We start from the raw sequence: 21,475 nt of genomic DNA on the forward strand, positions 1-21,475 counted from the left end.
CATATAAAGCAGAGGAAGATGGGCACAGATGTTAGCTCAGGGCCAGTCTTCCTCAGCAAAAAGAGGAGGATTGGCAGCAGATGTTAGCTCAGGGCTAATCTTCCTCAAAAAAACAAAGAATAGGGGCTGGCCCCTTGGCTGAGTGGTTAAGTTCGCACGCTCCGCTGCAGGCGGTCCAGTGTTTCATAGGTTCGAATCCTGGGTGCGGACATGGCGCTGCTCATCAAACCATGCTGAGGCAGCGTCCCACATGCCACAACTAGAAGGACCCACAACGAAGAATATACAACTGGGTACTGGGGGGCTTTGGGGAGAAAAAGGGAAAAAAACCCAAAATCTTTAAAAAAAACAAAGAAAGAATAGTCTGTGATAATGAAGTTAGCTATATTTAAAGAGAGTTTTCTGTAGAAATTCTACTTGAATCTCTTTTTATTAGTTTCTCCACCAGACATGTGTTTATTGACCACTTAATATGTGGCTAGTGTGACACCTGGTGCTCCTGTTTCCTCTAAGAAAGGCAGAAAAAAATTCCCGGAGAAGAAATAGGAACATCTCATGCCCCAATACACTTCGTACAATCTCCAATATAGCAATTAGTATTTTGTGGTTTATTTGCATAGGCCCGTGTGTTTTCATTTTTATGTACCAAGCATCTGCCATAGCACAGTTAAATTCCTGGAAAAGAGAGTAAGAGTTAGCAGGAGAGAGATATGGAGAGAACAGCATATGCAAAGGTATGAGCATATGCAATGCTAAGAGAAAGCATTGCACTTTGGGGAGCCTAAAAGCAATTCAGTCCTGTTGGAGTTTGGATGGGAAGGTGGGCAATGAAACTGGTGAGGTAAGGGTAAGTGCGTAAGAAGTTGCCTTGCATGCTGTGCTGACAGATTTAGACGTGATGTACAAGCGATGGGAAGCCATTGAGGCCAGCCCACTAATATCTAATGAACTCATAGGGAGGGTAGCTGAACTACAATAATAAGAGTGCAACCCAGTTTCTGGAACCTTGCAGGCATTGGACCATGCAGTCAGTAATAAGGTTGGAAGTATGGAATAGAAAGTGTAGGAAGAGAAATTCATCTCCATTTCTGAGCACATGGCCAACTACAGGAAATATTTAAGAGGCGTGGTTTGCTTTGGTGCGTTCTGTCTCCTCTTCTGCCCTTGCCTTCTCCCTTCTGCCTCCCCCTGCTGGTATTCTCTGCTCTTAGTCTTCTTTTCCCCTGCCTCCATCATTCTTTTCCCCCCACACAGATATCACCTGCTGTCTTTCCTACCACAATTCAGAGACTATGACTTCAGTGTAAGGGAATCTCTGCTAGATACTAGGAAGGAAAAATGAAAAAGGTGGAATGACTGATAGTCACACACCAAGACTTTATTTACTTTTGCAAAGTGGAAGCTTGTAAACCAAAGTGAACTCATGGTTAGTGGAATTTCAGTCAGTAATTGTCATAAATTGGAGTAAAATATATCTGTGAGTGAGAGAGGAACTTCTAAGGGTTTCATGGAAGGACAGAAGATTCCAAGATCAGATTCTCTAGCTGTCTCTACTTTCTGCACTTCTTTCTTCCTCTTTTTTTGTATCCCACAGATACTTTAAAAGCTTAAACTTTATTCAGTAATGCTCACTTTTTAACCCCTTTCACCTTGTATCATTTGCCATATTTCCAACCAAAATTAATTGGTTCAGAGGGGACCCAGGAGTTTTCATAAATGGCAGTTGTAAGAGCAGAAAGAAGGAGCTTCTGGGGCAGAAATGGGTGGAGATGGCTGGAAGTTTGCAATAGAGGGCGATTAGGAATGTCGAGTTTGCAATTACAAGATTACAATCAAGACTTCTTCCGAGTGGTCATAAAGCAATTCTTACATGGAAATTTTATAAGTTGGGTCAAAAATATAATCATTTGCAATTCCAAGGCACCAAGTAATCTTGGATACATTTTGTTTAGTATTTGGTGAAATGGCTATCGTCTCCATTATTGCAGAGAAGAAATTTAATGATTTGCCCAAGATCTTTCATTATAGATTTTAATTTTCATAGAGTATTTTCTATACGTTACAGGCTAAATGTTCACAACCTTTGTTATACTGTGAGTTTACAATTGTGATAATTTGATGATTTCTCCCTTAAATAACTCGTTATGAACGAATAAGTTGTGTACTATATAGCCTACAGAATAGCATGGTGAATAGCGTGAGAAGAATATGTCTTTAGAAATTATTGGCAGAATACTTTTTTTAAACATAAGATAGGCAAGTATCCTGTTCAAATTTGAGAATAAACACAGATTGGTTGAATGTCAGTATAAACCAAACACTTAAGAAATATTTCTAAATAAAGTGAGTGCATGGCATTTTTATACTTACAACTAAATGAGGTGTCATTTCTGGCCTGAATCCATATCGTATATATTTTATAATTTTTTCCAAAAACAATAACATTTCTGATGGTTGAATAATTTTGACAGCTATTGAAAATGAACAGCTCTACTGATTTTTTTTTCCTGAACATAATAAGAAAAAAACAGAGTTTAGGTTTTAGGAAGTGATAATATATGAGTTATTAGCTAAACATAGTATAACACAAACCTAATTTAATTTTATAGTATTGAAGAAAGTATTATAATCACAAAAACATTCTGTCTAAACATAAACCTATGGTGGTTTTCTAATAATTTCTGTCTTACAAAATCCCATTGAAGTGTTTGCATCAATAAAAGAATATTTGCTAAGTGTGCTTCAGTTAGAATACTGATTAGAATTCTAATTTAGAGAATCCTGATACAAACTAAAGCTGTGCTAAATATACAGGTAGGTAATACTTTTTAAAAACTGTGAAGGCTAATGAAATTGAAAAAATAAAGGTTAAAAATGTAATCAAAATTTATTAAGCATCTACTTACTTCTCAAATGCTTGTTTCCAGAAAAAAACTGACAGAAACTTAAGAGAAAGTGAGTGATTGATACAAATGATTAAATCTGGACTTGTAAAGACAATTATCACTGTCACAGTTTCGTTTGTAGTGTTCAACTCTTAGAATTTTCCTATTTGCTTCCAAAAGAGCACTTCCTGTTCCTGTAAGGGCAATTATTTGTTTGTGGAGTTCAAACAATATAAATTTACTTTTCACTAATCATTGATAGTTTATCTATGAATTTTCACCAATAAGATGGCTTACATGAGCTTTGTAAAAAATTAAAAACATCTTTTATTATATTATTATATAATATAAATAATAGTCTGTAAAAAGTGAGTAAAAAGATACATAATGTTGGGGCAAGGTTTAAAGAAATGGAACCACTAAGTACAATATTGTACTTAAAAAAAACTTGATTCATGTAACTAAATGTTAGTAATTTTATACTAAATTCCTCTAGAGGCCCTCTTTCCTGTCTCCTGAAGTTCATCAGAGTCTACTTACGCTTCTGTGGGTTCTGCTTATTTTCTAAGACTTTGTAGATGTTGTGAGACGTACAACTTTACAATTTTTTTGCTGTGAAAATTTTTTGATGGCTATAACTCTTCCAACCGCTCTTGTTTTTAATGTAATCTATTTTCTACAGTCTAATATCTTTTTTTTACTGGGTAGAAACTGCTGTTTTACTTATCAGTAAGAATGAACAAGGTGTACTCTACATCTCATTTTACAGATTGAAGCTAATCTGAACTCTGCCACCAGTTCTGTTGACTTTCAATGTAATGCTTTTAAGAAAAAATCATCATATTGCTATTTTTTTGCTGTTCCTTTAATTCTAATCACCATCTTTTTTATATAATAACTTTATTAGCAGTAAATTTCTTAATTGACTTCTCTTTGGTTTCTTATTTTGCCTTTTACGAGCATAAACTATATTGTAAAAGGCCTTTATCCTATATCTTTTTAAAATTTTCAAACACATAATAAACAGGTAAAATTAAGAACATAATTACGTAATTCAAAAGAATGCCAATATATTTTCTCTACTTGTTTTCTGGTTAATCATTATTATTTATGCAAGTATACATCAAAGTTTACTATATATAAAATAAATATGCATTTTACGTATATTAAGAATGGAAAGGATGACACGAAATGAAAATTTAGATAAAAATAGATATGACAATAAAAGTGCACACAGATTAAGTGTTTAATATTAAAGTAAGATGGTTCCCCAAAAGACAGTGAATGATATATCAGGGAAGAATCATGACTTAGAAAATCTTTTTAAAGACAAACTTTCTTGGAGTAATACTGGGATTACTCAAGAAAGGTTCAGTTTATAATATGATAGAGTTCGTTATGCTCATTTTGACAGCATAGAAATTGAGATTAGATTAAAATTGAATACAAATTTTAAATAAATAGACACAATCAAAATGTAGGAATTGAAAAATGTATGTGCTAAAGATATTGAAGGGTTAAAACTGAGGCATTACTAATTAATATGTGAGGGAACAGAAAAAGGGCAGGGCAGAAAAAAGTCACCGTTTATGAGAAAAGTAGTGACCATCCTTAAAAAAGAGAAGGAAAAAAAAATGCGATCCTAGTAATTATAGACCAGTCAGCTTAACTTTGATACCAAGGCAGATACTAGAGCAAATCATCAAACAATCAATTTACAATCATCTAGAAGAGCAAAAGTTAGTAGGTAGCAACCAACATGGTTTTGTGAAGAGCAAATTGTGCCAGGCCAATTTAATTTCCTTCTATGATAGAGTGACAGGCCATGTAGATAAGGGCAAAGTAATAGATGTAATCTACCCGGACTTCAGTAACGCTTTTGATTCCTCTCCACATGACATTCTCATCAACAAGCGAGGAAGATACGGTCTAGACCATACTTTGGTTAGTTGAGTGCACAGTTGTCTGTGGATTCATCCTCCATAGTTGATTATCAGCTACTAGTCATCATCCACAGGGGTCCTATCAGTTGGCATATGAGCAGGTTGATATCCTTCGATGAAGATGAAATTGGACTGGCATAGAGGCACATTAAACCAAATCCCTTTTACACTGAAAAGAGATTGCCCAAAGTCAACAGCATCTTAAATCTTATGGGCACATCTAAAAGATGACAAACAGTCCAGGGAATAACTGTCAAACAAAGTCATCAGTTTTGCTGATAATTATTCCATCATAACTGTTGTTTCAAGGTATGTAAATGGTATCAGATAACTGTTGGTATTCTGGTAGGCTCCCTGGGATTAAATTATCTCCTTAAACTTTATAGAAACCATACTCAAAGCGAGCAACTAGAAGAGAGTAGAAAAGGGCTTTTATCCTAAGAAGTGTGGAATATTGATGTATAATGACCCAGAAATAGCTGAATGGAGCACCTTTATCCTGACCTAGATCATAGATTTGAGAACATTTAGTTTACAGATCTTATGATGGTGAGTAATAAAAAAATTAATAACTTTGTAGATAAGGAGAAATTTCCAAACAATTCTGATATTTTGGGAAAATAGTCTATGGAAAAAACAAGATAAAGGTCATGGGAATGAAACAGATAAAAATTTTAAAAAAAGACCAGCCTGGCTCTTCACATTGGGACAGGCTTCAAAATATCAGTCAACCATACTTGGATGTTTGTGAGCAGGGTCGTGTGATAATATTATTAATAAACTAACACGAGAGTGCCATGAAAGCTAAATATTCTCAAATTTATTTGTAGAGCGGAAATAGTAAAAACCAATATTTATTAGCACACATTTCCACTGAATAGTGACAAGCACTCTTTAAGGAAGGTATTGTTTATCTGCATTTGATAAAGCCTCATTTAAAACTGTTTGAGTAGGAAAGGTATGTAGTAGAGAAGGGAAACGTATCTTTATCAGAACTCCCATTAATAATGACCTAGAAAACATGAGTTTTAAGTGAATCAACGGTTAAGCTGATTCCTTGGTTCAGAGTGGATGAATTTTGAGGCTTATTAGTCATGACAGTCTCTGCTGGGTATTCGTCCTGTTTTGTGGCACCATTTGGGCCCCATGATTTTATGAATAACATTCCCCTGCAGATAGTTGATTAGAGCTGCCCTTACTTTAAAAACGTTTGTATTCTGTGGATTCTCAAGAAATAACCCACAGGGCTTTCTTAGAGATAACTCCCCTAGGATTAAATCCAAGGGAGTGGTTCTTAAACATTTTTCTTCCACAACTCCCTGAGAGTTCCTGCCAAGAGCACTGCCCATTTCGTCCCTCTTAATTGCACACAGGAAGACAGAAGAGGATATTATCATCTCGTCTTTATTTAGTCTGGGGGAACACAAGATTGCTCAGTGAATATGGTTGACTGAGAGTTGATAAGCAGCAGCAAGAACAGAGTAGAAATGGAAGAGGATTTGAGACAGACAAATATTGCCATCACCATTAACAAGTATGACAAGCTTTGGCTCCATTTCCCTCACATAATTTGGAATTTCCTAGTGATGTGTGGAAAACTCACATTTGCTAAATTTAAGAAACTCTTCAAAGAGAAGTCACAGAAGTGATGGCACCAGAACTTCAAGAGCCTTCTTAAATCGGATGTCATTAACCAAAGCAGGGCCATAGTGCTTTTTAGTTTGACTTCTGTGATAAGTTTTCAGTTCCTGGCCCAAGTTAAAACACTGTTAAGTTAAACAGATGTTGATATAACATCTAGAAATAAGGGATGTTGTGACAATGCAAAGTTAGTGACTACTTTAGGATCAATGGATGGATTTAGCACGTGAACTGGTAAATGGGAACCCTACTCTAACATCATATTATAATGATTTCTAATAAGAAATAGATCTTTCTCGCACTTATGTTAACGCATCTTGTTGAATCTTCATCTTTATTCAATTTACTTGGGTTCTTAGGTGAGAAAAAAATTGAGAGAACAAACTTGTAGTATCTAATTATATTTCCCATAAATTATTGTCAGAATAGTATTTTCTTATGGTGAGTTAATTTATAATTAAAATTTCAAAAAGGTAAAAAGTATTAATATATTATTGGTTACCAATGATTGCTGTATAATAAACCTATTTGATTATATGTAAAAATGTCAGTCTAGCTTGTATGTATGAAGGGGCCCTAGACAGCAAGGGACAAGGGGTAGGCTTGGAATCACACAGACCTGGGTGTGAATCCTGATTCCTGTCTATTACTTAAGCTCTCTGAGCCTTAGGTTTTTCAGCTGCAAAATGAAAGTAATTGTGTCTATTCCGCAAGGTTGACCGCTGTGAGAATTAGATTTGTACGTTCAGGAAACACCAAACCTTTCATAAAGCACACACACAGTAAATCCTCTATAAATGATTACTACTGCGACTACTACTACTACTAATTACTACTTTAGTGATGGTAGTAGTAGCAGCACTTTGTTACTATGAAAAATACCAGCAACAGAACATTTAAGAACTACAGCTTTCAGTCAGATTGATTTCAGTTAGAGAAACACACAGACAGCTAGCATGTACTGGAAAGTATAGGCCATTTAGTTTATTTTTCCATTCATTCACCATATAAATAGATATAAACTCAAAATAATGTTTGTCTTAGAAGATCTTTAAGTTGTTCAGGAAAATGGCCCCAAATACAATAAATACATATTAAATGATGTGTAAAACGTACTTTTTTCCCCTAATGACATTGTAGTGAAGTCAGTAAAATCAAAATATAATATTTGGCTTTTGCTGTTTCTAGAGTCAGTCAAATGCTACTTCATTTCACTAAAAATCACGTAAGAAAGAGTCTAGTGTTCTGTTACATTTCTAACCTTATTACTACTCCTTTAAGAAAATTGATAATGACTAAACTAGTGATTAATTAGCGGTAATCAATGAGATATATATAGCCAATTTATACACAAAAGGCAATAAAATATTATGCCATAAATCTATTTTATATCCATTGTATAAAAAACTTTAAAGTTTCAAATTCTAATAATGGTAAAATATGGCATAAAATGTATGAAGAATATTTTAGCCTGTATTTGACAGAAATGTTTTATGGAAGAAGAACGTATTGCAACTCTTTCTTTAATGGAATGATATTTTTTTAAAATAGGAATAAATCTGTTTCCAAATCATATACAATGAAGAAGCAAAAAAGTGCCTTCCCCAAAGTCAAGTGTAAAGAAGCGCTGTAAATATCATGAATAAATGTCACCTCCTCACAGTATTAATAAATGGGGGAATAAAGCATGTCTCTTATCTTTTTTGGCATAATTTAAGATAGTTTATTATTTTGGAGCAGCAAGCAGTGAGCACTTGTTAGATATCATCATTTGGTCACAGATTTGTAAATATATCAATTCTGTGCTGAGAGAAGGATTATCCTCAACCTACTCCACGGAAAATAATTACAGACATATTCATAAATGTTTTGAACATGCGACTTACATCAGGTTCTCATCTATATTTGCATACACACATAGAGTTTACTATGAGTGGTTATTTACGAAGTGTTTTACAACGTTTAACTCTAAATTTTCTCCGTTAAAAGGTAAAGTCTTCTAATTCAGATTTTTAAAAAAACTAAATATAATTTAAAAAGAAAACTACTCTGTATTTTAAACCTTTTCTTTTCTGGCTCCTGATCCTCTCTCAAAGATGCCTGGCTTTGGGAAGATTTTGTTCTGTTCTCTATAGCTGTTAGGATAGAAACTTGATTGAAAAATGTCATTAGATAAAATTGCATTGTGTGTTATTACATACAAGAAACTATAAAAGACTCTTTGAATTATTTTGACAAAAATATTTCAATGTACATATTAAAGAAAGTAAAAACTTGTAAGTTAGTAGATTGAAGTAGATTTCTTGAAGAGGTATAATAAGAGAGAGTTTTGGAAAGGTAGGCAGAGACAAGAGCAGAGATCAATGTGTGCCAGACCAGGGCCAAGTTTAAAATTCATTCAAACAAATATTTTGTTATTGTTCGTATTAATAAAATGATCTTATACTTTTTACCCTGAAGAGCTCCTGAGTAGAGTTACCTAAGGGAAAAACATTCCTGCCTACATGAGTATAAATACATATCCATATCTTCAAAGGTATCGCCTGTCCCTGAAACGCTGCAGACCACACAGATCATTGACTCAGTGATCCCAGACTAGGGATGAATGCCTCTGTCTATCATCACACTACTCAAGAACTTCCTCATGAGTCCTTTTATCCAAAGATGAGGAAATTAGTTCAGCAGTATCACATACTGGGAAGGAACACAGGGTTTGGTTACAAGTTCAGACTGCATGTAACAAACTCAATGATTTGGGGCGGTCATTTAATCCAGTTGAACCTCGATTTGTTCATCATAATTTTGTGGCACTACTGCCTATCTCAAAGTGTTGGATGTAAAGTTTAAATGTGAAAATAAAAGTGACAGCACAATGTGAACTGCAAAGTGCAATACAAATGCTATGTGCCATTAGGCACAGTAAAATAGATTCTATTGGAACAGAGGGTAAAATGCACAATGCTCTAAAAGAATTATACTCAGTTTCATTCTCAAGTGTTTTAACCTTGGTGTACAGACATGGCCAAACCAATAACATGAATGTTTTCTTTGGTTCTGGTGAAGGAGTGGGTTACCGGTTGAGAGGAGAAAACGGTAACCCCGCCCACCCCCTCCAATTACCATGGCTCTGTCTAATCATAAAATTGAACTAGAATGTATTCTTGAGAGTAATTGAAACTGATGAGTAGGTTGGATTGATTGCAGTCTCTTTGTGGTGGTGGAAAATTAAGGATTTCCTTAGATTGAACCAAGGTATAAATAAAATTTATTGGAGAAGAAAAAGTTCTTTGTCAAGGAAGGAAAGAGCGGGGAGTTTCCAGCCTGCTGGGAGTGCCAGGGAACGAAAAGGTCTTCACTGAGACGCTGCAGAATTCCAGATGCTTCCAAGAAAATCTGACACCCACCTCATATTATAATTTAACCATTAATCGCATAGCATTTTGAGAAAGTGTCCAGTTTCTCTTGGAGAATACCTCACTGTTTACAGCAGCAAAATCCCATCTGATAACAGGAGAGGTCCTCTTGGCAGCCGCTAGAGCACCAGTCCAACCAGTAACACACAGTTTCCTGGCCGCGTCACTAATTCCTGTTGGAAACTTATCAGCTTCTGTCTCTAGCAGCAGAATCCTGACTGATAAGAGAAGAGGCTCATCTGCTGGTAGCAGACCCCCACCCCCCACCCTCTCAGTTTATCAGCTTCTGACCAGTTCATAAATCAGTCTGTGGGTTTTTTTTTTTTTTTTTGGTTTAGTTTTGTTTTATCAAAATGTATTTCTCTCATTGTAACCGTTAATACTTTAATAAGAGAACTTAACCAGGGACATTAGGAAGTTAGTTAGAAACATCTTGCAGGCGCCTCCTCCCTTGTCAGTGACAAGGTAAGGTAATCCTATACACAGGCTGCTATTGTGAGCTGAGAAACTGGCCTTCTTCGCTGCCAGAGACCAGATGCACCTCTCTCTATCCTAATCTGTAAACGACTTAAAGGAGCCTTATCTCGGGGCTCTTCGGCTTCATTTCATGCTTGATTTACTTTAATTTGTCTGATAGGGCACAAGGATTTGGAGACGGCCCATCTTTCTGCAGAAAACGTTCAGATTTTTTTTTTTCCCTGGCATTGTTGTGTTGGGGTTTGGGATTTTTTTTTCGGAAAATTTTTTCAAATGTGGAAGAAATCTTGCTCCAGTGCAGCAAGCTGCTTGAGTGTGTTTAGATTTAAGCTACCCCAGCAGAAAAGAGTTTGTGAAGTGGTGTGATTGTGTGATGGGCCCCATTTACATTGAAATCACATTATGCGATATATCAGGATTCCTGAAGGGAGCGGTGCAGTAGAGCGCCGGGCCCACAAGATCCTTTGAAAGGCCTATATATAGCAGCAACAATTGATAGGAGATTTTACAGGAGACTTTATAAATATGTAAATAGGCGTTATCTGATTGGGTTCTGTGGCTACACATCTGTACCTCAAAGGAAGCAGAGCTGTGAGAACTACCAGGAAAACAGTAGTTTGCATTCTGAGTGAGTCTGAGAAATAGAAATGTTTCCCGGGTTGACAGCAGGTCAGGGTGGAGACACTCTGCATACTTGGAGGGGAAGCTTCTGTGCCATGGAAGGCATCCCTTCCTTCTCCCAGAAAGGCGGGCTTTCCACACACCCCCTCAGAGTTTTCATTTGTTTTATAACAGTGCTCCGATGGGTAGCTGTTGACCTTTCACCCTTCTTGTTATTTCTTTAAATTGTTCATGCGATATGGTGCCAGGGGGAATTGCTCTCACGTTTTTTGCATTTTAAAAAATGTACTTGCTATGACCCAAGGGAAAGAAAATAAAGTCTTTGGTACATTGATCCCTTGATTAGTTATTTCCTAAATGAAAATGGAAATACTATTAAAGCAGTAATAATGTTCCATCTTAATAGTTGAGGAGTCAATAAATGGCTCCCATGTGCTTCATTAAGGATCTTAATGAAGCCATTTTTGATGGCTGAACTTTACATTATCCTTTTTTTCTCTTCTTTTCTCTTTTTGTTTTTTTTTTAAACTAGGAGTCATTTAAGTAAGGGAAGTAATAGATATGAACTGTTTTACAGATATTCTTTATATTAATATGCTTGCCATGGCTAAAATACAAGTAATATTAATTTTTTCAGTAAATTCTTATGCAGACAATAAAGCACAAGGGTTTACTTGGCATGTAGGACATATTTAAAATAAAATAGAAATTTTTGATGCGTAACCACTCGTACAGTTCACAGGTATGTTGCTAGGCCATTGCATGTTCTTGTATTCTGTGGTCATCCCAACACAGGCTGTGTATATTATAGTGATCTGCCGTGTCTCCACCTAGTCCCAAAGCAATCACGGAGATTAACCGGTCTGAGTTCAAGTTCTACAGCTTGCCCCACCAGTTAGTACTGAGCTGGTGTTACCCTGTTTGTAATCTTATCCCTCTCTTCCCTTTGCCACAGAAGCTATGATTGCAGCCTTCTGTTGTCTAAACAGGTGGCCCTGGAGACTCGTGAAGAGCCAGTCACCTCCTTCCCCTATATGAGGTCAAGGTATAAAATCATTTTGACCAATCTACTTGCAAAAATCCAACAAAAACAAAAACATCTTCATTGTTGAGGAGCACTCCCTGGGCCTGGTTTGGTTGGGCTATTTAGGCATATCAGGGCAGGGGGCTCTGCATACTTTTTAGTTTCCAAGGTATCGCTTTCACTTATTTTATGGACGATTCACTATAATGACATGATGGCAAACACTTTTCCGTCAGGAAATAAAGTGATCGATTATGGTTAAAAATATACAAAAGGTGGGGCCAGCCCGGTGGTGCGGTGGTTAAGTTTGCAAGTTCCACTTGGGTGGCCCAGGGTTCGCATCCCAGGTGAGGACCCATGCATTGCTTGTCAGGCCATGCTGTGGCAGGCGTCCCACATATAAAGTGAGGAAGATGGGCAGGGATGTTAGCTCAGGGCCAGTCTTCCTCAGCAAAAAGAGGAGGATTGGCAGCAGATGTTAGCTCAGGGCTAATCTTCCTCAAAAAATATATATATATATTTGTATATATACAAAAGGTATTTTATCTCTCTGCTTCTGACCTCCCTCCATCCCCAATTCTAAGTAAGGGTCTCTGGATGCAATGACATAATTTAAGGTGACTGGAATTACTCTCTGACTTTTTTGTAGAGAGGTTGTAAATCAACTCTGACAAGAATGTATTTATTATTCTAGTTAACAATTGTTTAAAGCATCCCTTTCAATGATAATGTAATAGTCAAGTTACCAGTTAGAAAGAACTGGATTAAAGACATGGGCACCAGGGTGGGGATTGTGCGGGGCTGGGTTTACCCTCTGAAGCTTCAAGAATGCCCATCCCTTCATGCTCCACACATAGGTCTCCAAGGATGGAAGATTTAGAAGGACTCAAAATATGTTCACTGACTGAGAAGTTTTACCCTTATGTTAGGGATTCGTGTGCTGGCTTCAGAGTGCTTGGGAATCTGTGGTCAGTCTCATTGGCGGTTGCCTGGTGTTTAATACAGCAGGGCTGCAGATGGTACAAGATCCCTTGTTTCAAGCTGGCCTCTAGCACTCAGAAATGCTCAGTCTCTGGGCCAGCCTCTAAATCTGCTCACAGAGCAAGAAGGGTCTTCAGAACTGGTGGGTGATGGCCAAATGGTCATGGAGGGAGCGTCTGTTGTTGATGCTCTCCACCTCTTCATTGACAGCCTCTCGCCCTTCAGCAGCTTCCACTTCCACTAGCTCCTCACTCTGCAAAGCCTGAGTGTCCCATCTTTCTTTCACTTTCTCATTTATAAACAAATCTCCCAGGAAAGGTTCTGATAAACCTGTCCACAATGAGAGGTAAATAACTGATGAAATGTGAATTACTATCTCTTTCAGGCCTATTTGCATTTTAACAAGCATCAAAGTGAAATGACAATTTAAAAAAAAATCCTGTTTCTGTAGTAGGGAGGCAGGCCAGTGTTTCTCAGTTCTCCACCTAGATGGTGAGGATTGCCAGAGTCAACCCAAATGATGGCAATGATTGCCATGATCCTCTGCTTTATTTTGGCTTTGGGAAACTCTGTTAAGTAGACAGAAGTATTCTATTTAGATGCCTTCTGAATTCTTCACTATGTTGATCTGATATCAACGTTTTTGGAATTTCAGTGGGTGAATTATTTCAGTGGGTAAGAGTTTTTACCAAAAGTTCACGTAATCCAGTATAACCTAGTAATTTCTTTTAGAGGAAAAAGCCTTTATCTTAAGGTCACAGAATTATACCCTGAATCCTGTACTTCTGCTGCATACTCTTCATTACAGGAATCGCTTGATCCATGCAGACCAAATCAGTAATCCAAAACCAGCAGGCCAATTGTAGTGTCTCAGGAGCGAACTGCGTGCACAAAGGGCTGCAAATGTATATTCTTGAAATGACCTTAAAATATGAGAGTCCTCTATTAGCCTGAATTATTGGGCAGTTTTGGAAAATAACAGAATTTAAATATCTTACATGTGAGGAGCACAGGTGTTGAAATCAGATGGTCATGGGTTCAGATTTCAACTTTGACCCTGGTAAACTGGTTGACCTTGGGTCTCAATTTCCTCTTTGATAAAATGAGAGTAACAATAAGTACCCGACAGAATTGTTGTTAGGATTAAGTGCAGTATTGTTTTGTAAAACATTAAGTACCGTGCCTGACACATGGAAAACATTCTATGTATAGTGGATATAGTAGTAATAATGAAAAAAACTCAGATTTTGCATTTTATATCACTTGTTATTCATTTCTACATAAAATCAATAGCCAATGGTGTTATAAATTTCTCCTTTACTCAGGCTTTTAAGTGTTCTTTGATAAATGGTGGGACTCCAGAGGTTTTATTTATGTTAAAGGGTGAATATGTTTCAAAAAGAGTTGCAGAAAGAAAAACATGCCCTTAAAATTCTGAATGATTTAATATGCATGATTAACTTTATAAATGTCAGAGGAGTATATTTTTTGTTTTTCTGTAAATTAGCTGGTCAAATAACCATATCTTTGATGTAAGGCAGTAAAGCCAAAAGAGGAAAATGTTATTTACTCTAAAATGGCAGTAGGTTGCTCTTACCATAAGAATTTTAACAGGGAAGATAGTATTTGGAGGTTTTTATATCAGCTCACATATCGTATGCCAAAAGTACATATATAAGTATGTGTGTGCATGTTATAAAATTTTTCTTTTCACTTTTTAAACATAGAAATAGCTCCAGTTCTCCTTGCTAAATCATGGCTCTGTGAGTCTCTATGAGGTTACTATTGTCCTATTTGTTTTAAGTGTTAACTCTGTATATGAGTGATTTGATATTAAAGTCTGCTTTCATGATGAGTGAATTTCAGCAGGCTAGTGAGCTTTTGTGTTTGCTGTTATGAAATGGAGAGCTCAACATGCAAAATAGCTGACAAATGAGAAGAAGGCCCTTCTGGTAACAGACAGAAGCAGGTGAGTCAGATTTGGTAAATTACAGTTTTCTTCAGATTGGACATAATTTTCTCTCCTAGATATTTTTCAAGGCCCTTTATGAATTCCACCTTCTGTCTTTTCTTATATTTATGGTTTCACTAAAATCCTCAGGTAGCGAAATACCTGCACTCATGAATCATTTGCAGATAATAGTGGTTCAGACACTCTCTGTCCAAATTGATAATGGGTATCTGATCCAAAGCGATGCTTATTTTTTAAGGTCTATATAAGGAGTTCATGAGGGAAAAAAATCCCTTTCTCTCTGATCTCATGTTCATTATCAGGTCCAATAGTTAGTATCCTAGATATAGAAATGTAGAATGAGGCAAACTAGAGGAATATGCTATTGTTTTAGTCTCCAAATTACTTTATAAAAAGCACATCTGTTCCAGACAAAATACAGGATACTTTGTGCTGTTAGCACCCTTATGAAAAGTGGAGGTTATGTTTACTTTTCTTCTTTATGTCTTCATCCTTCCTCAAGTATTTGAATCAGTGTTTATGAAATTGTATTTTTTTAAAGTTATATTTTCACTAATGAAAGATTTAATATATGCTTTAGGAAAGGAAGTGAATTTATGATATACAGTATATTTTCTAATGAGCTAATATTCTTTTTAATTAAGGTGTACATTGACTTATTTGAATTATTTTCTAGGGGTAGAATAGGTAATTCCTTCTGGGGAGTAATGTTGCTTTAATCACTAGCTCTCAGTCTGCAGTGTGTATGGGTCACCTTGGGAAATAGCGAAAAATGTAGATTTCTGGATTATACCCACAAAGATTCAGAGTGAGTAAGTCTGGACTGGGGTTTTTGATAGATAGGTAAGTAGGTAGGTAGGTAGGTAGGTAGGTAGATAGATAGATAGATTGATAGATAGGTGAAAGCCAGATAGTTGTGGTGCACATTGCACTGAGAGAAACACTGAGGCCCTAAAAGACCCCATTGACTCTGATAGAGATTGTAAACTGATGAATTACAGTTTCTGATTTGCATATGTAGCCTACATGTATCTAGCATCACTCCCATGTGCAGCCCCACTAAGTGGATGCCTAGTGTATACCATGACTGTATGGACAACATGAATACCTCACAATTGCCAGTCTCTTGTCCATCTCTCTTGGTTGTCGTGGGGAGGCTCACTATGAACAATGCACTGCCTTTTCTTGTCACGCCACATGGTGTTCCCTCTGCTCGAAGAACACTCTTCTCTCCACCCTTTTCTCAGCCTCAGCTCAACTATCACCTCACCAGGACAGCCCTCCTAACCTCCCTGAAGGTCTCCGTCTTATGGGCTCTCATCCTAGCATGTGCTGTTCTTTACAGCACTTGTCATAATTGCAATTCGTGTCTGTTTGTGTGAGTGTTTGATGGTTGCTTGTCATTCTCACTAGACTCAAAGCTCAGTAAGACATAGACTATGACCGACTTTTTTGTTTGTTTTTGGCTCTATCTCCAGAGCTTAATACAGAGCCTGCTTATAGTAGGCTCTTAGCGATTAATACAGGGCCTGCACATAGTAGGCTCTTAGTCAATATTTATATGAATGAATACATTGAAGTTAACCCTTCATCTCACCCTCTGCTAAAGATACATAGGTTTATTAAGGTTATGCATTAAGTTACTCGTGTGTCAGTGTGAGTGACTGTTTGAAGGGCCAGGGGTAACATTAGTGTCTTCGGTAACTCAGGAAAGTGGACAACCCTGGAAGCTAAGTGCTGAGAGGGGAGGGGGCCAGGTACTAAACAATAGCTCTTGAACTGCAGGTTACAAGAAAAATGAGAAAGTTTTCAAAACTGTTAAACTGTTAATGCCAGGTAGACTTAAGGATTTATTAATTTTAAATAGGAAGATATGTTAAGGTTAAAAGTTTTAATAAATTCAATTTTTTCTCATGTAAGTTCTGCTCACGGTTTTGGAAACCCCTAACACGAATGCCACTTTCCCTTTTTTCTTCAGGAGGCAAGGGGTAGGTCTAAATAGGAGGATCAGGTGTTTATTGTGTGCTGTGCGCCAGGCATTGTGTTTATACTTTGCATGTAATTTCCCATTTGATCTCCACAACTACCCTCCGAGTAGTGAGGAGTAAGATCAAAAGCCCCAGGGAACATCCATCTACTCAAAATCATATCTAACTTTTCTAGCCAATCTTTGAAACACCAAAGGGTCATGATGCCTTCAAGCTGCAGGCTCTGGTTCCTTGCTAATCTTCTGGCTTTGCTCTAGCTTGAGTTTCAGCTTCATTCTTAAGTTAGTTTCCCTCACGGTAGCAAAAATTTCTGGATCCTTACACACACAATTGCACAGCCCAGAGCTAAGGAGCTCTTATGTCTAGGCGTTTTTTACAAAAGTCTTCACATTAATTTTGATTGCTCTGGCTTGAATCTCGTGTTCACTTCTTGAAGCAGTCATGGTGGAGGAGAGGCTAGAATGAGTAGTCTTGGTCATGTCTTGTGTGTTACCCCTCTTGAGAGCAGAGGTAATCAGTTTCTTAAGCCACATAGAAATTAGAGAAAAAGAGGAAAGGAAAGGATTCTGGGAAGGCAATTCATGCATTGGTTGGTCTCCTCTTGAAAAGTGCTTAATTAGTGGTAATGTAAGCAACAGTGTAGGAGAAATATATTTGGAGAAAATATTTGAAAAAGATGTTCTGATTCTCTAGATATACTTTTAGACAACCGTAAACAATGATAGCTTTAAAAAAATACCTATATTTTCAGTCTTCAAGCAGGTTGGTGTGTTATCAGTTAAGATTGAGTAGCATTTAGGGAAAACACATTTCTGATGGCTCAGGCTGTCCTTACGGTGGCCATATATTTGAATATTTATAATGATGAAATGAATATTTTAAAGCACATGGGTTAGTGCTGTTGGACTAGTTGTTTCACTTTTGTCTGCTTTGAAAATATGTTTGCTGCTCTGTATGTCTAATACAGTTATTACAGCATTGATAGATATGATAGTAGAAATTTGTAGAAAGCTGACTATTTGTCCAACATTGTTCCAGAGTATTGTCTGTAATGCTCACTGCAATCCAATGAAATAGGCACAAGTATCCTCCTTTTCCAGGAGAAGAAATTGAGGTCCCACAATTAGTAAGTGGTAATATAGGAATGTTAATGCATGCCTCCTGCTTCTAGACCTTTTGCTGTAACCACTGTGTTATTCTCTGTCCAGGGTCAAACAAATAAAGAGGACCTTCAACCCATTGCTTGAATAATGTTCAATTATTTGTTGACTTTTTTCCTTTTAAAACAAGTTTTGTAGGGCCACTCACTACACTTGAGTAGTTTACTTCACAATAAAGAATATGGAATGGAATCACATCATGGATTCGAGCATGTTTTGATTTTTGCCCTACATCAAAGTAAGGTTTATAACTAGATCATATTGCCATTGTCAAGGATAACAATTGTCGAGACTTAAGTAACAAAATATTTTGATTAAGAGCATTAGTTTCAGTGAATGAATTCTTTGGCAAGAGGGGTCCTGACTCAGTAGTGTTAAATATAATCAGGATGCACTCTGGAAAGTAATTCTCCTTGACAACTTGATGATATAAATAAAAAACAATCATTCTTTATAACCTTGATCATCGTTTGTCCCTCTTTTAGAATTAGCCAATATTTACTCTATTACCATAACACAGATAATAACCAAATAATTGATGAAATATTTTTCCCTGAAAATTCTGGGACCAAGTTGATTTTATCTCAGTTAATTTAGTCAGAGGCACTTTGAATATTGATAATATCTTTGTCATCTCATAGAGACCTCTTTTGTAACTATCCAAGGATTTGCAAAAATAAATGCCGTCTTTGAAGAGGGGCAGATCACAATTGTAACTGATATGTTTATCTATTTGTCACCCTTTCCATCTGTGTTTACAAACGATGCCTACACACCTGTGAATCATCAGCATGTTCGTACAGGAGCCTCTGCTGAGATTTTCTTGTGCTTGCTGGATCTATTAACATAGATACAATTATACTTCATCTTTTTAGCTCAGATGGATAGCAACTCCTCTTTCATGGTACAGTTTATTTATTCAAATTAAAGTTTAATTTCACTTGTAGATTTGATGAAACGCTTACTCTCTGTTGATTTAGTCTTCTCAAATGTCCAAACATTTTTATAGTTTTACACATCTCTCATGCATGAAAAATTGAGAATGTGTGTGTTGATTTGCTGGAAATGAGTCATGCACTGAAATCATGCAGATTCCTTTGTGTTATTGCAACCACATAAGTGCTATAAGCAGAGAAGAAAAATAGGTGGAGTTGGCCTGAAAAGAGGTGTTTTCAGTGGCAACAGGCTCTTTGAAATGTAATTGTTATGAAGGAAAAACCTAGTTGAACATTGCATGCATTTAAAAACTACATGCTAGACTAGCAAGATGAGCTAGCATTCCCTACACTGATTTTCGTTTCTGCATTTTGGAACATGGGCAGTGCTGGTTTATTTTGAGATTGAAATAGATCACAATTTTAAGGGAAGTTATAGATTACATTGTGATATTCCTGAGGATAACTATGCAGATGTTTAAGAATACTAAGGACATAGAGCGAATGGATGAATGGATGATGAGGTTTTTCGATATTTATTAGTTGAGGGCAACTTTAAGATTTGGGGACAAGAATAATAAATATACCTAACATTTATTAAGTGCTTACTATGCACCACACACCATTCTACACAGCAAATATAAATAACTCATTTAATCCTCTCAACAACTTCATGGGGTAGGTACGATTATCATGTGCATTTTATAGATGAAGAACTTGAGGCCCAGCAAGGTTCAGTAACCTGTCTGATGTTGCATAGCTTGTAAACGGCCAATCTGAGAGTCAAACCCATTTCCAGGACCAATGTGCTTAAGCTATTACGCTACAATGTATAATTGGTGTGATGAGTAAAAAATAGACATGGAATTTTGTCCTGGATTTGTTGTGAGAAGTAAGATAATATATGTAAAATGGTTAGCTCAATATCTGTAAAATAAAGGAAAGAAATGAGAAACTCCTAGAGCATCCTCCCAAACATTTTTATTTTAAAGACTGTAAGGTACTTTTGAATTGGCACACTTCTGAGCCTGGATTTCCATATACTTGTTTGCTTTCAGTGTGAGTTTCATAACACAGATTGGAGATAGCATAGTTAATACATTAGGGAACGCATTGACATTATGCAGATATTTTTGAGTTGTAATGAAATTGGATTTGGAACTCACATACATAAGAAAAGAACAGGTTTCCTCACACACAGCATAGGAAGGCTTGACTGCGTGGTTAGAGTTCCTCGTTGGTTTGGTTTCTCATTGATGGTCTTAAGTGTGTTCAACTTAACATTGATGGCCTAGATTTTGGTTTCCTTTTATGTGTTCTTCAGGATTTGCTCAGGAATGTTTAGATGTGATATTGTACATTTTGATTAACCTATTATCTTGCAATAACTATTAAAAATGTAGAGCTGTAAAACACCTTTGTTATTAGAATTCCTGCATGAAAAATAACTTTTCTCTAGTTTTTAACTTTCCTTTTCTCATTAAAACAATTGTTTTTATAACATAAATTCTTTAATAAGCTATGTTCTTAGGGACACAAATAACCTGTTATTGTAGAAGACAATATTTCAAAGGGAAATACAGGAAATAACAGCTAATCTTCGACAAAGGAGCAGAGGGCCTACAATGGAGAAAAGAAAGTCTCTTCAACAAATGGTGCTGGGAAAACTGGACAGCCACATGCAAAAGATTGAAAATTGACCATTCTTTTTCACCACACACCAAAATAAACTCAAAATGGATCAAAGTCCTAAAGATTAGGCCTGAGACAATAAGTCTTTTGGAAGAGAATATAGGCAGTACACTCTTTGACATCAGTTTCAAAAGAATCTTTTCGGACACTGTAACTCCTCAGTTGAGGGAAACAATAGAAAGAATAAACAAATGGGACTTCATCAGACTAAAGAGCTTCTTCAAGGCAAGGGAAAACAGAATTGAAACAAAAAAACAGCTCACTAATTGGGAAAAAATATTTACAAGCCACTTATCCGACAAAGGGTTAATCTCCATAATATACAAAGAACTCACACTGCTTAACAACAAAAAAACAAACAACCCGATCAAAAAATGGGCAGAGGACATGAACAGACATTTCTCAAAAGAAGATATGAATATGGCCAATAGACACATGAAAAGATGTTCATCATCGCTAATCATCAGGGAAATGCAAATCAAAACTACACTAAGATATCACCTTACCCCCGTTAGATTGGCAAAAACATCCAAAACCAAGAACAACAAATGTTGGAGAGGTTGTGGAGAAAGAGGAACCCTCATACACTGTTGGTGGGAATGCAAACTGGTACAGCCACTATGGAAAACAGTATGGAGATTTCTCAAAAAGTTAAAAATAGAAATACCCTATGACCCAGCCATCCCATTACTGGGTATCTATCCTAAGAACCTGATAACAGATATCTCAAGAGTCCGTTGCAC

The 21,475-nt window shown here is 36.5% G+C and overlaps 1 protein-coding gene across 4 annotated transcripts in view; it reads left to right on the plus strand.

Moving 5' to 3' along the window:
* ZFPM2 (zinc finger protein, FOG family member 2) overlaps positions 1-21,475 on the plus strand; it is a 439,892-nt gene that overhangs the window by 163,322 nt on the left and 255,095 nt on the right. The window lies entirely within an intron of this gene.

Source organism: Equus caballus, chromosome 9, assembly GCF_041296265.1.
Source record: "Equus caballus isolate H_3958 breed thoroughbred chromosome 9, TB-T2T, whole genome shotgun sequence".
Classification (NCBI taxonomy): Eukaryota; Metazoa; Chordata; class Mammalia; order Perissodactyla; family Equidae; genus Equus; species Equus caballus.